Below are 12702 nucleotides of genomic sequence, written 5' to 3' on the forward strand. Positions count from 1 at the left end.
CGCATCCCGTACGGACCGCAAAACCAAGCGGTGACCGTGCCCTGGCCGGTGGGCAGCCCAGGCAGCCGCGGGGGCCCTGCCGCTGCCGGGCCGGGGGGGGCGGCTCGCCCGTCGGTGGGCAGCTCCGGGGCGCCCCGGCCCCTCCGCCGGCCGTGCCGGCCTGCCGCTCCCGGCAGCGCTTCCCCGGCGAGGCAGGAGATGGCACCCGTGCTACAGCTAAAGGGCCAGGGGGAAGGAGGGGTGGGAAAAAAAGAAAAAAAAAAAGATAAAAAAGAGAAGAAAGTGCCTGGCTCCCTGGGACTGGAGTTATAGGAGCAGGTGCTGCGGTGATCCCAGCAAGCTGGCGACATAGGAAACAAATGTGAACTGAAACTCTTTAATGCCATTGAATGTTGTCGATTTCTATGCGTATTTTCCAGTATTGCAGCCTTGTAAAATCCAAGTAAGTCAGATGTTTAGACTTTTACGGTGTGTAGAATGTGTTTGCATAAACTAAAGGACTTTGTTGTACAGCTGTGACTCCTTTAATCTGTTTTTCGCAGAGTTGTATCGCACAGAGCAACTGTCTGCTTTCCTTCACAGACATATTTCATGAACAGGGTACAAACTTACAGAGGTTTGGGGGATATGTTTAAGTAGTCTAGTCAGCTGTTTGGAAGTTCGCTTTGTACATTGTAAGTAGCACCATCTATGAGACTAGAAAACACCAGTGTCAAATTAAGCATGTAAAGAACAATATAGTCTTAAGATAAGAGCCAAAATAGGTGAAGGCTTTTTTTTTTCCTCCACTGCCTCAAGTGTCTGATGTATTACAGTGTTCAAAGCGTTTCAGTATGCTTATATTGTATTCACACATATGCAATGTATTTGAAACATTCCTACCAAGGAGATTGTGGTAAAAACTGTAATGTGCAGCTTGCTGGGTTTCATTGTAAAGTAATATAATCTCCACATGTGCGAAGGCCAATGCAATATTTTATTTTTTGCTTACCCCAGGGAACGTGATATTAAATTTATCAGCTGAAGTATTTGAATGAGAACTCATAAATATTTTTTGAGGTGCATCAGTGGTGTACATAGGGAGGGAGAAGACTTGCAGCACTGGGTGAAGAGGAAGTAGTTCATACTTTTCATCCTGCTCTGTGACATAACAGCTATGCCTTGGCCTTCAGATGGGGTACTGGAAAATTTTCTAAGTGACTGAAAACAAATTTTAAATTGGGAAGAATTTGTTAGTCACTCATTTTTATTGATAATTATTAAATCTACAGTACATGGACTTCAGATGTTGTTCACATCAGATACAGGCTCTGGACATCTTGCGGGGAGAGGAGAGGGTTCCCCAAAAGAGAGGTATCATTCTGAAGACATTTCAGATGCACAGGAGGGACTGTTGGCCTGTCTGTTTTATCTGATGCGCTGTGACTGTAGGCACCCTAGCTGGGCAAGGTACTGCCACATCTAGGAGGAGTCTGCACACTGCGGTAATGTAGTTATAAATCTTCGAGGGCTTAAGCAAGTATCTCTGCATGGCATTATCTTGTGCTGTTGTGTGATCTAGTCTCTTGTCTGGAGTTAATTTGGGCATCTCCAACAGAGTTCAGTGGTGCTTTAGAATAATCCAATCCATGCTGAGTTAGCAGTTCTCTGTCATCATTGGCTCCATGTTCAGCTGCAGCCCAAATTGCCCGTATTGGGAAAGGTACTGAGAACATGGCCAAAGATGACATTTTGCCACTGTAGAAAATCTTCTTGGCTCCGCATCTCGAGTACTGCATACAATTGGTCTCCACATCTCAAGAAGAGTCTAGTTTTTTCTTAAAAAAGAAAAAAAGGCATGGAAAAGGACATCTAAAACTATTAAGGGCGAGTAAATAGTAGGCTTATGGTCTCACTTCAGTTTGAAGAGAAGGCTGAGTAGGGATGAAGCTGATTTACAAAATCAAGAAGGCAGTGAAGAAGATGAGTGCTAAACGTGTTTACTAAATCCTACAACAGTAGATCAGGGAACATGCATTGAAACTGATAGGATCTAATTTAAAACAGCTTTTTAAAAGTGTCTTTCTTCAAAGCATGCGATAAACTTCTACAACTTGCTGTTGCAAGAAAGTGCGGAGTCAGAACACATCAAGAGGTTCAAAATGGATTAGACAAATTAAACCAGATAGTATTGGTAATAGGCCGTGACGTTTCCTCTGACACTCAAAATCTAATAGGAGGATGCAGGAGGAGCATGAGGATTGGACCTCAGATAGTGGCTCATTTCACATGCTCTCCCTAAGCAACTTCTGTGACATCCAATATGGGAGACAGAAAACTGGGTGATGGACATTGGTCTCACCCTGTGGGGCATTTCTGATAGGAAAGGATATGACGGACAGGCTCCCAAGAGTGCTAAAAGAGCCGAAATGGATGCCCAAAATGTCTGGTTTCATGGTCACAGCCATAAAAAGCTACAAAAGGAATCGTTAGCACTTGCAGAGAAAGCAAGCAAAGAGGAGGTGACTACTTCAATCCCTTGGAAGTCAAGAAACTAGACTTTTTCAGGAATCTTCTTGATTAGCAGCTGGCTCAAAACCAAAGGCTAGTAGAGACTGAAGGTGGCTCAGGGTGGTAGATTATAGAAGTGAAAGAAGCAATAAGACTTTTTACTATCACTTAAGTTGAGAATATTAGAACTGCGAACATACCTAATCCAGTCAGCTTTACTTGTAGGTAATTGCATTAAAAAGCTCTTGGGCTTTTTACCTCTGTGGTTGCTCTGTTTTGCAGTGGCCATACCTTCTATGCCTTTGTCATCTTGGGAATTACATTGCTGTGTTGCATTTCACTTGGAACTACTTACTGAGCCAGCTCAGAATCTGAAGTCAGTCCAGGGCTGAATTTGGCACACGTCGGCTATTGCCCAGCAAGTATATTGCCTTTGTGTACCAGGATGGGCTATTTCCAAAAGGAGTTGAAAGTTGGGTTTTTTTTTTTTTCCACTCCATACATTCTTTAATGACCCAGGTCTGCCCGTCTTAGACATCAGCTCTTCTCTCTCCATGATATTTCATCCAGCAGAAAAGGTGAACTGGCACTTTTTTGGTATAATAGTGAGGGAGCTCATGGCACTTCAGAAGGCATTTCTCCCTTTGATCTAAAATAGCCCATGTGCACCGGCTTCTCTGGCACACTGCAAAGTTCACCAGTTCTCTTAAGTTTTTCTGAGAGGAACAGAATCGTGAAGGTGGTGAAAGGGTGAGTAGGGGCAAGGATTTATTTGTTTTTTTTCTTTCTCTTCGCTGTTGTTGGCTTGAGATCTGAGGAATGAAGCTAAATTTGTAATTTGTAAGGACTGTATTTTAAAATATTTGCCAGTTGCTCCAGATAATAAAATAGGGATTTTTGTCCAGAGAAGAAATGAAAATAAATAAACATGGATCTTTTTCACCTAATTTACGATCTGCAAATACAGTTCCTCCTCAACCTGTGTGATTAATTCTCCTCAGTCAAGAGTGACCATTTTGATTACATCTTCTATCAATAAAAAGCCATGAAACCTTTTTTTCATAAGAGAAAAGAAATCCAACAATATCAGATGACTGCAGTGTAGATTGTTTTGCCATTTGTACCAGGATTTTAACCATATTACAGCCAATATATAATTTCAGTACCCCACCTTTAACATCACTCTCAGATTTAGTATAGGCAGCTTAATGGAAATTACCCTTACTCATACCAACTTTAAACCCAGTAGAACTGGAAAACTTTTTTGCATGGGCATGATACTACTTGTTCCAACAGGTGCTGGTTATGATATAGCTTTGTTTTTTGACCATGTGAATGTATCAAGAGGAATTACAAAAAATTGTTTAAAATGTTGCATATGATTAACATTTCTGAAGCCCAGTTTTCTTCTTTTAGAAACACATTGTGGCTTAAGTGCTTATAGAAGATAGTTGATTCCTGAAGGAAAAGCTGCAGCAGTTCTCTGTCAAGGTCTCAGTTCAAACTTATTATCCCAGCCTCAGAAATGTGTTTTCACTAACCTAAGAGTGTGATAAGCTGAAGGAAAGGGTGCGCAGCTTAGGCATTTGGCAGTGCTTCCACTGGAGCTGCTGTGCTGGGGTAGTGGTGGGGGTTCATGAAGTGAGGTGTGCTTTCGAGTCTATCATGTCTCAGCTACTTTACAATCTCTGGAGAGTCCCGGGCAGAGTTTCTACGAGCTGTGCCTTGGTGTTCACCAGATAGTACATACGCTGCAGATGTTTCAGGCTGATCACCTGAAGTTTGTGATAACTACAACACGTGGTACGTTTTGGATGATCTCAATAGTACGCCTAGTATCTTATTTCTGAGGCATTTTTGCTGCATGAAGCAATAAATTCAATTCTGTCATCATTAGGCAGGTGTTTATATGTACTGCAAGACTTTAATCTCTCTCCAGGGAACAAAATACTTTAGGGGCCCATTCTACAACTTGGCTTTTGCTTTGCGTCTCTGGCATGTTCCTGTTTTTCTCTATGCCAGGAGAGCAAGCATGGCTTTATGGTTAGGACACGGGTCTTGGATCGTTTCCCAGCTTTGCCAGTGATGACTGTGAACCTAGAGCAAATCTGTCCCTCAGCTCACCAACTACAAAGAGTGAGGGTAATGTGGCTTTTTATTTCTGCTGTGTGTTTCATTTACTTAGCTCTTTAGGACATAGACTGCATTGTGTTAGATGTACGTATCATGAATCCCAATCTTTGTACACAAAGTCACAGTCTACTGGTAATAGTGGAACAGAATTTTAACGTACAGAATATTTGGTAAAGAGTCCCCCAAAATACAAATGACTTGCCATCATCCTGTACTTTGATAGTCATATGATGTGCCAATGAGAGATTCAAGGTTGTGACATGACTACTGTAACGTTTGGGTATGGGAGAGTGTCAGTGTGTGCCAACTCTATTTTTTGTGCAGGAGGTGAGCTGATTTATAACTGGATGGTGAATTAATTTTGTTCAGACCTACCCAAGTCTCCCCCATGTAATGTCTCCCTGGTTTCTGTAGGAAGTCCCGTACCCGATCTCTGAGGGGCTGGCTGTCTCTGGCTGTAGCGGTTCCCAGGTCCGAAGGCAGTCTGCAGCATCTGAATGGCCTGGAAAACCTGAAGTCCACTCATTGATAGCTGTTGAGCAGTTGTTAGTGAAACTTTGTGCTGAACCTTGGTGAAAATTACTTGCATAGCCATGAGAAAATTCATAAAACAAAGAGCAGGGTGGAAGGAAATGCCTTGAAGATGCTTTAAGCAGAGAGCTGAGAAGCCCACTAGCTCTTATCATCAGAAAATGACCTCAGAGAAGAAAAGAATAGCATTTTTAAAGTTTTGGATCCTGGAAGAAAACTCACAAGGAAATTCAACATTTTCTCGCAAGATAATTTTGGTATGCTACATAGACTTGAAACAGTCTAGCCATAAAGGCAATGTTAAAACAATTATCTCAAGGAATTGTGGTCAACTGAAAAAAATAAATAAACGTTTCCAAGTAAACTTCCTGTACTTAGAAGATAGTATGGTAGGATAACATTAAGGCAAACAGAAAGACTATGAGTAGCCCAAACAAATCCTTACAGCTTTAAACATGAGCTACATTGTTATATGTAAAAAATCAAGACAGCAGCTACCATTTGCATCAAGCAGTTAATGTTTTCTCTTAATCATAGCATTATCTTAAAAAATATTCTTTAGATTGACATAATATTCTTTGTTTTACTCTTGAAAACATTTACAAATTCATCATATTAGAAAAGGTATTATAGTCTAATACTTCATAAATCCATGCTGATGGAAAGGAGAAATTTCTACCTTGTTATTTCGCAACTTTTAGTTTGTTTATTTAAGGAAAAATACACCATAATCTGAATTTCTTTTCCCTGGGCAGTCTAGGAAAATAAATTTTTTTCCTTTCCTGACTCCCCCACTGCATGTGTTCGTACACATATAGGTGCACATGTGCATACACATGTGTTTCCTTCCATGAAGGAGGTAATGTACTTACAGATATTCATGTTATCTCTACCCATTTCTTTCTTGACTTTAATAATAATGTTGTCAGAGTTTCACACTCATTTGTGCTTAAAAACCTGAAGTGCTTAAGAATTTTTAGATGTGAAATACTTTAACTGGGTATATTTTTATTCTAGCAAATGAATGTCCATTTTTTAGCTGTTTCCTGTGTTAGGAAGTTTCTGTAGTAGCAATTTTTACTGATTTCTCTTCCGAACTAATCCATCCTTTTCAATCTCTCTAGGTAGTGTCCCCCCCGCCATGCTGAAGGTGGACCTGTGCAGCCAGGAATGCTAAAGTCTTGGGGCAAGAAGGAGAGGAGGCACGAGAGATCCTGATCTGTAGTTCAGTGGATACAATCCTGAAGTGGGAACGGGGAGAGACAATTTTCATCCTTGAAGTCCAAGTAATTTCTTGGGACTTTGTTTTGGGGCTTTATTCCTTCAATGACTCTCCAAAGAAAAATGCAGAAGCAGTCCATGGGACAAAATGCCAGGAATGCTATTGGCTTCCTTCTGGTAAGTGCCCTGATCTCTCCCTTGTTGTCTCTCTTTATGACTTCAAGGCTGGTTTATCAAACTTATGTATCTGCAAGGTACAGTTGTCACCCCTGACTCTCCTTATTGCCAATGGAAAACAAAATATGGGGGTCACTTAATCTCATCTTAAAGTAGATATTTAAAATGGTGAGTGAAAATGAAGCACCCACTCCTCAGGAACTGCAAAGGGAGCCTCTGGGACCGACCCAGATGTCTGCATACCGCTGGTGCATGGGCCCTTGTGGTGCTGTGAACAAAGCCACCTCAGGCTGGGTCTGGGTCAGAGTCCCCCACTGAAGTAGCCATGACTTAATATGTTACAGAAAAAGCCTGAGTTGAACAACCTTTCGTTTTCTTTTTCCATGTTTTTTCCTGCTGCAGTCTTAGTAGCAGCCACTAATATTTGTCAGTTCTCCAATTTTGATAAGAATGGAGAGAATCTCCCTCCTTAAAAAATACAGGAATTCCCGCAGAGAAGGAAGCGTGTTGTGCTCTGTTAGTGCGCTGTATGTGGGGGAAGGCATTGGAAGAGGATCAAAGGTGGGGTCAGTGCTTAAAAATAGTGTGTACCCAGTACCAAATGGCTGCTTTACCCTGACCACAACCACCTAAAAACTGTTCAGAGTTGCAGTTTTGCTCCCAGTTTTGCAAGCTGGATATACCCAAAGATTGCAATCTATGAGACTGCAAACCCACATGGCTGGTAAGGTATGCTGAAACTCAGTTAAACAGATCCCGGTAAATGTGAGCACGCTGTAAGTGCCCCTACTTTTAAAGGAAGAACTGGCAAGTAGATGTACACAGCTGGGCTCTTCATCCTCACTGGCTTCAGTGGAAGGTGATAGGGAAACTCTTAAATCAGGTTTGGAGATTATTTAGTCCTAGAAATAAAGTTATTTGGAATGAAAATACCTAATACAACAGAAGATCCTTGCCACCTCTTCCACAGCATGTTTATTCAGGATGGTATGTTCTAAAAAGTAATGCCTAGAGTGCTTCCTCCCCTCTGAAAAACTCTGAAAGACAGAAGACACTCAGTTTCTCCCACCTTCGTAATAAGGAATCAGAACTGTGTGCCCACCTTTTGTCTAAACTCCTTTCACTGCAGATCAGCACCGAGATCAGTGTGGTACGGGGAGGATGCAGCTCTGATCCAAATGGTGATCCACATGAAGGGAAGGAGGACGAAAGAGCTAAGGGGGGTTTTCTGCACAGCTGAACCTCTTTCAGGTGACACCACCTTCAGCTGTGCTCAGCAATGCCAACTGTAAATTGCCTAACAATTCTGGTAGATATACCCATGCCATAGATCTGCCCTAGTGTCTTAATTTTATGCTTCCTGATTAATTTCTTCTGAATAATTTAATTTGTCAGTCCTGAGGTAAACAAATTATTAGCTGTATTACAGTAGTGATGCTGTCCATAAAGCTTGGAGCACTCCTGACTGAGCTGTGGCAGAGATGCTCAGGCTCCTTCGTCCTAGGGTAAAACTAAAGCTTCGAAATTAAATACCAAAACACTTCTCTATGGCCTTTTCTCTTGCCTGCCTATAGTACCCAAACTATCTCATGTCTCTGGGTTTTTGCAGAGCAGAGGGTGGGTTCTGTACCCCCTTTTATGTCATCACAAACAGGTAACTACTAAGAGCGCTTGTATGCATAGGAACAGTCCCTGAATGTAACCCAGTGAAATTAACTGCAGGGGAAACCTTAGAGCAGGAAATCACTCAGCTGACAGTATTATAAAACATTATATAGTTATTAAGTGGTTTTCCAGTAATTTTTCAGTACTCAGCAGAAAACATTATCATAACCGATATACACTAATTTTCTCTTGTTTATGTGTGTATATACTGTAACTTCCATTAAACTGCCATTACATTTACAAAAGGGATTCTGTAAAAATGACCTGGTGGTCTTCCAAATTTATTCTTTCAATGGCTCCAGATCAAATTTGCCTACTTTAAACAATATTTTTAAAATTTGACAGTGTTGTGGACCCCACCTGGAATCAAGTTGTGTTCTCTCTGTATTGTATTTGTAATGAGGATGATTTAATTATTTATCTGACAACGATATTAACAATGTTCAGGAGAGTCTGCCTCCCACAAGCCTTTCTCCCTTTCCACCTTGCCCTCCCAGGTGTCATCCTAATTGTAGGGTGCTAGCAGAGGAAAGATCTGTGTTGGTTTGTCAAGTGAGGAGGTATATCTGGGTGACAGTGTTCAGTGGGGAGGTGCCATACTGAAGGTTTTCTGATCATTGTGATATTTTAAGACTAATGAGAATTTAGTATACATGTTGAGCGAAAGGATTTAGGCATCTTAAATCATGGAGAAACTAGCTTCATTCGTGGCTGTCTTCTGTTTCCTTCTACCTTGACTCTGGACAACTTCTGTAAGAGCAACCTGAGGCCCAAATCCCACCCCAGACTTTTGTGTGTTACTGTTGGACATTGCCCAGGATCCGTGAGAAGGCTGCTTCACCGCACATCATGGCTGTATTGCTTCAGCCCCCCCAACCCCCCCATCAATACTGGAATCGTTTGCTGGCCATTGTGCAGCTTCCCCAGAAGTAACAGGTCTGTCTGCGTTCAAACATTTTGCATATACAGCTTTGTCAGCTAAGAGCACGGGAAGAGAAGAAAAGAAACATGCCACTAATTAAATCGTCAGTTCTGGTAAATGTTCTTGTACCAGCAAAAAGCTCTATTGAGAGGTATAACTTATGCCATTTGGGTAGCTGGTATAAACATCGCTAGCAAAAGTCTCTTACCAGAGATACCAGAAATACACCACATTTCCACTCAGAGGGTTTGTTGTGAAAGCTATGTCTGCAAAGATCTTGTATTACAGAGAAGGCCCTAGCCACAGGGTGGAAGAACCATTATGTTGAAAGTTGAGTTTCATTTTCTTCTAGTCTAGAGCGGAGTCCGAAACTGCATGAAAATGGGATAAATGAGCAAATGTACCCCAGTATCTCCTAACACTTTAAATGGTAGCTTGGCCTTTAGAGCAGATGTTTTGCAAATGTCTCTGCCTGGAAGCTTCTCATCACCAGCAGAGCCTCCAGATGATGATCCAGAGCGTGCAGGCTCCAGCAAAAGAGCTTCTACAGCCTGTGGGCTGCCTTGACCCGTCCTGGTGATTTTCCTGCCGGTGCTGCTAAATGTTTATTTGGTGCAAAAGGTGAAATACAGGGGGGTGTTACAGGTCATAACCTTTCCACAGAGCACACTGGGCAGAGCCAAATAACAGGACATCAGACACAGTGCCCTCAGGCTTCTGTCAGGCGGTGACCATTTCCAGTGTTTTGCATGAGTAGAAAAATTCAGATGAGAAATATTTCCCTTCTGTCCGGCCTAGAACATCTGGACTTTGCTGAAGTCATTAGTGCAGTTATTTCACTGTGAACTAAATGGCAATTAGCAGAGTGAGGCCACACTAGAAACAGGATGCATGACCGAGATTTTTAAATCCCATAGTGAAACAAACAACCTGGGACTTAAGTGCAGAAGAATGAAAGCTCCTGTTCACACGGGTTTCATATCTTTACTTGCAGACAAGAGGGAAATGTGTCTTAACATAAGCTTCATTTTGAGGGAAATAATACACACATGGGTTGGCTGATCTATTAATTATAATCAAATTAAAGGAAACTGGTTTTATATATTTTAAACAATCCTTAGCAGTGCCACTGCTATCACTGTTAGTGTCTGGGAGAAAAAAAACAGAGAGTACACCCACAGTTTTCACTATTTATCTGCTTTTGTGTGTATCTGTTTGACTCAGTTTAGACTATGAAACTACTAGACTTGTCTGGTTCACTTGCCTTTATGGGCAGCACAATGTTCTGGTTTTCATATGCTATAAAAGTAGCGATGCCACAAAATTACAAGGGAAATGCTTTGGTCCCTCAGTATAGATATAATTAAATCTATCATCTACAGTGTTTTCATTGCGTGAGGTAAGGAATCTTAAATAAAATAAACAAGCCACTCAGGTAATAACATAAAGATGATTTTTAACACCATATTATCAGACCATTGATGAGAATTTTCAATTTCATATTTAAATTTAAAGCTTTTCTTTAATAAAACATACAGTCATTATCATATGGTATAATACCTATAACCAGCTATACCTAACAGGACTGTAATCCTGTTGAGCTGCTGTAATGGCATGAACCACAAAAGCAAAACACGCGTGGTTTATCAATGTCAACAAACTCCCAGATGGAATTACAGTCTTTTATGCACTGTTTAGTTGTATGCTATTCATTATAACATATGACAAAAATTATGCTTCTATTAAAAATGCACAGATGAGAGTATGTGTTGTTGAAGGGGACTTGTTTAAAGAGCAGAAGGCATCTGTCGCTGCAAAGCAGAGTCTCTTTCAGTGCAATACCTTTTCAGGCATATTTGCAGGATGAAGGGGACTTGGATTCAAGCTCTGAAAGAAATACAGTGCTTCAGGCTCAGTAGAATATTTCTGGTTTTGTCTCTTCAGCTGCAATTTTCTTGTGTTGTCTGCCTTTGGGGAAATCTGGCCACCTCCAGAGAAAGCGTGAGCTGGAGCACGGCACTGAGAATCTTTGGGAAATAAACCACAAGGCACTGGCCAGAGAAATCCTTTGGGACCCATCAGGACTTCATAACAGAGCAGGGGCACTTCTAGGATGTTTTAAGGATTGTTATTTTGTAAAATTTCAAAACAAGTAAAACATCACAGATTCCAAAGTTCCATGTGCTCTCTGTGCAGTCATGTTTGTCATTTTTTACAAAAGCCCCAGTGTAAAAAAATCTTTTTCTCAGCTTAAAATGAAATTGCGACTGGAAAACAGTGTGGATAGAGAAACATGGAGCTAAATTGTACCAAGTAAAAGTGTTTTCTGCGTTGGAACTAGCCTGGGAACCCCCAAAGTATTTCGAGGGATCTTCAGTGCTTCAAACACCCCGAGGTTCACCCATCTGTAGTTGAAATAGCTGGACTTTCCAGTATTTACAGGTGTAATAGCTGCACAGGGAGAGAGGAGGGATAAAAGCAGAAGAGGCTCAGCCTAGGGAAGTGGTTCACCATCCTTCAGAACCCCCAGGAGAGATGTTAGCTCTGTGGATGACCAACCCCTACGAGAGCATCAGCTCTGGGAATGACCAGAAATGTTCAGCAGTTCGCTCCAGGGAAACAGTGAAATGGGCTCTACAGTGAGAACAATGTCATGTTGTGGGTTTAGTTCCCTGGTGTGATATCAGAAACAGGGTGATAGCATTGTAGGATGGTGCTTTCTGTAGCTCTCAGAGCTATTTAATTCCCCCAACCTCGAGAAATGAAAGGCTTATTCCTGCGCACAGCTGGCTTACTCCGAGCACACTTCATGCAGGAACAACAATGGTGAAAAGAAACGGGATATACACGTGGGCTAAAGAAGAGGAAAACACTCTTTTAAATTCCACACTGCAGGGAGGAGATGCTCGGTGCAGATTTCTGCGGTATGCGCTGCAAGTCTTGGTGTGGAAGTTGTGTGACTTTGGACGTAAATTCTGTCCCCATAGCCCCCATGATACGTCCACCTCTCCAGCTGGCCACTAATGTGTGACCACAAACACGAGCAGCCACCGTCATCAGCAACGACAGTTTCTTTGAATTGCTGACCCAGCATCAATCTCATCATCTGCTTTTTTTCTGAGTTGGACACACACGGAGCTGTGCTTCAAACATTCTGAACCTGGCTTAGTGGAGGGAAAGCAAGGCGTGCCTTGGGTTGATGATGGGTGATGGTAGCTGGGCAGTATAAACTGTACATGGAGGACAAGCTCCAATTGCTTCAAAATGAACAGCACGGAGATAAGGTTCATTTGCAAGACAGCAAGATATTTTAAGGGCAAAGACTAGGAAATTAGCCTGAGCTGGACAGAAATATTTTCATCAAGTTAATCTTGTGTTTTCTTTGTTTTAGTAAAGCAGATTTCATCCCAGTGTCTCTTCAGACCTAGTCCCCTAGATTCTTTCATAAGTTTTCCTTATGTACAAATCCGAATTTAAAGCGTTGTTTTCAGGGGAAAAAAAAAGATTTAGAATAAGAAAGTTTTCCTGTAAGGTTTATATTTTGGATTTTTCATTGTAATTTG

General features: G+C 41.6%; 1 long non-coding RNA gene across 1 annotated transcript in view; it reads left to right on the top strand.

The window, feature by feature from the left end:
• The first annotated feature begins 323 nt into the window (after nt 1-323).
• LOC129204922 (uncharacterized) overlaps nt 324-12702 on the top strand; it is a 34128-nt gene continuing 21749 nt past the window's right edge. Inside the window, exons 1-2 of the long non-coding RNA XR_008576535.1 lie at nt 324-442; nt 6279-6552. This is a non-coding gene — a long non-coding RNA (uncharacterized LOC129204922). The remainder of the gene's footprint in view (nt 443-6278; nt 6553-12702) is intronic.

Source organism: Grus americana, chromosome 3 (assembly GCF_028858705.1).
Source record: "Grus americana isolate bGruAme1 chromosome 3, bGruAme1.mat, whole genome shotgun sequence".
NCBI classification, from domain to species: Eukaryota; Metazoa; Chordata; class Aves; order Gruiformes; family Gruidae; genus Grus; species Grus americana.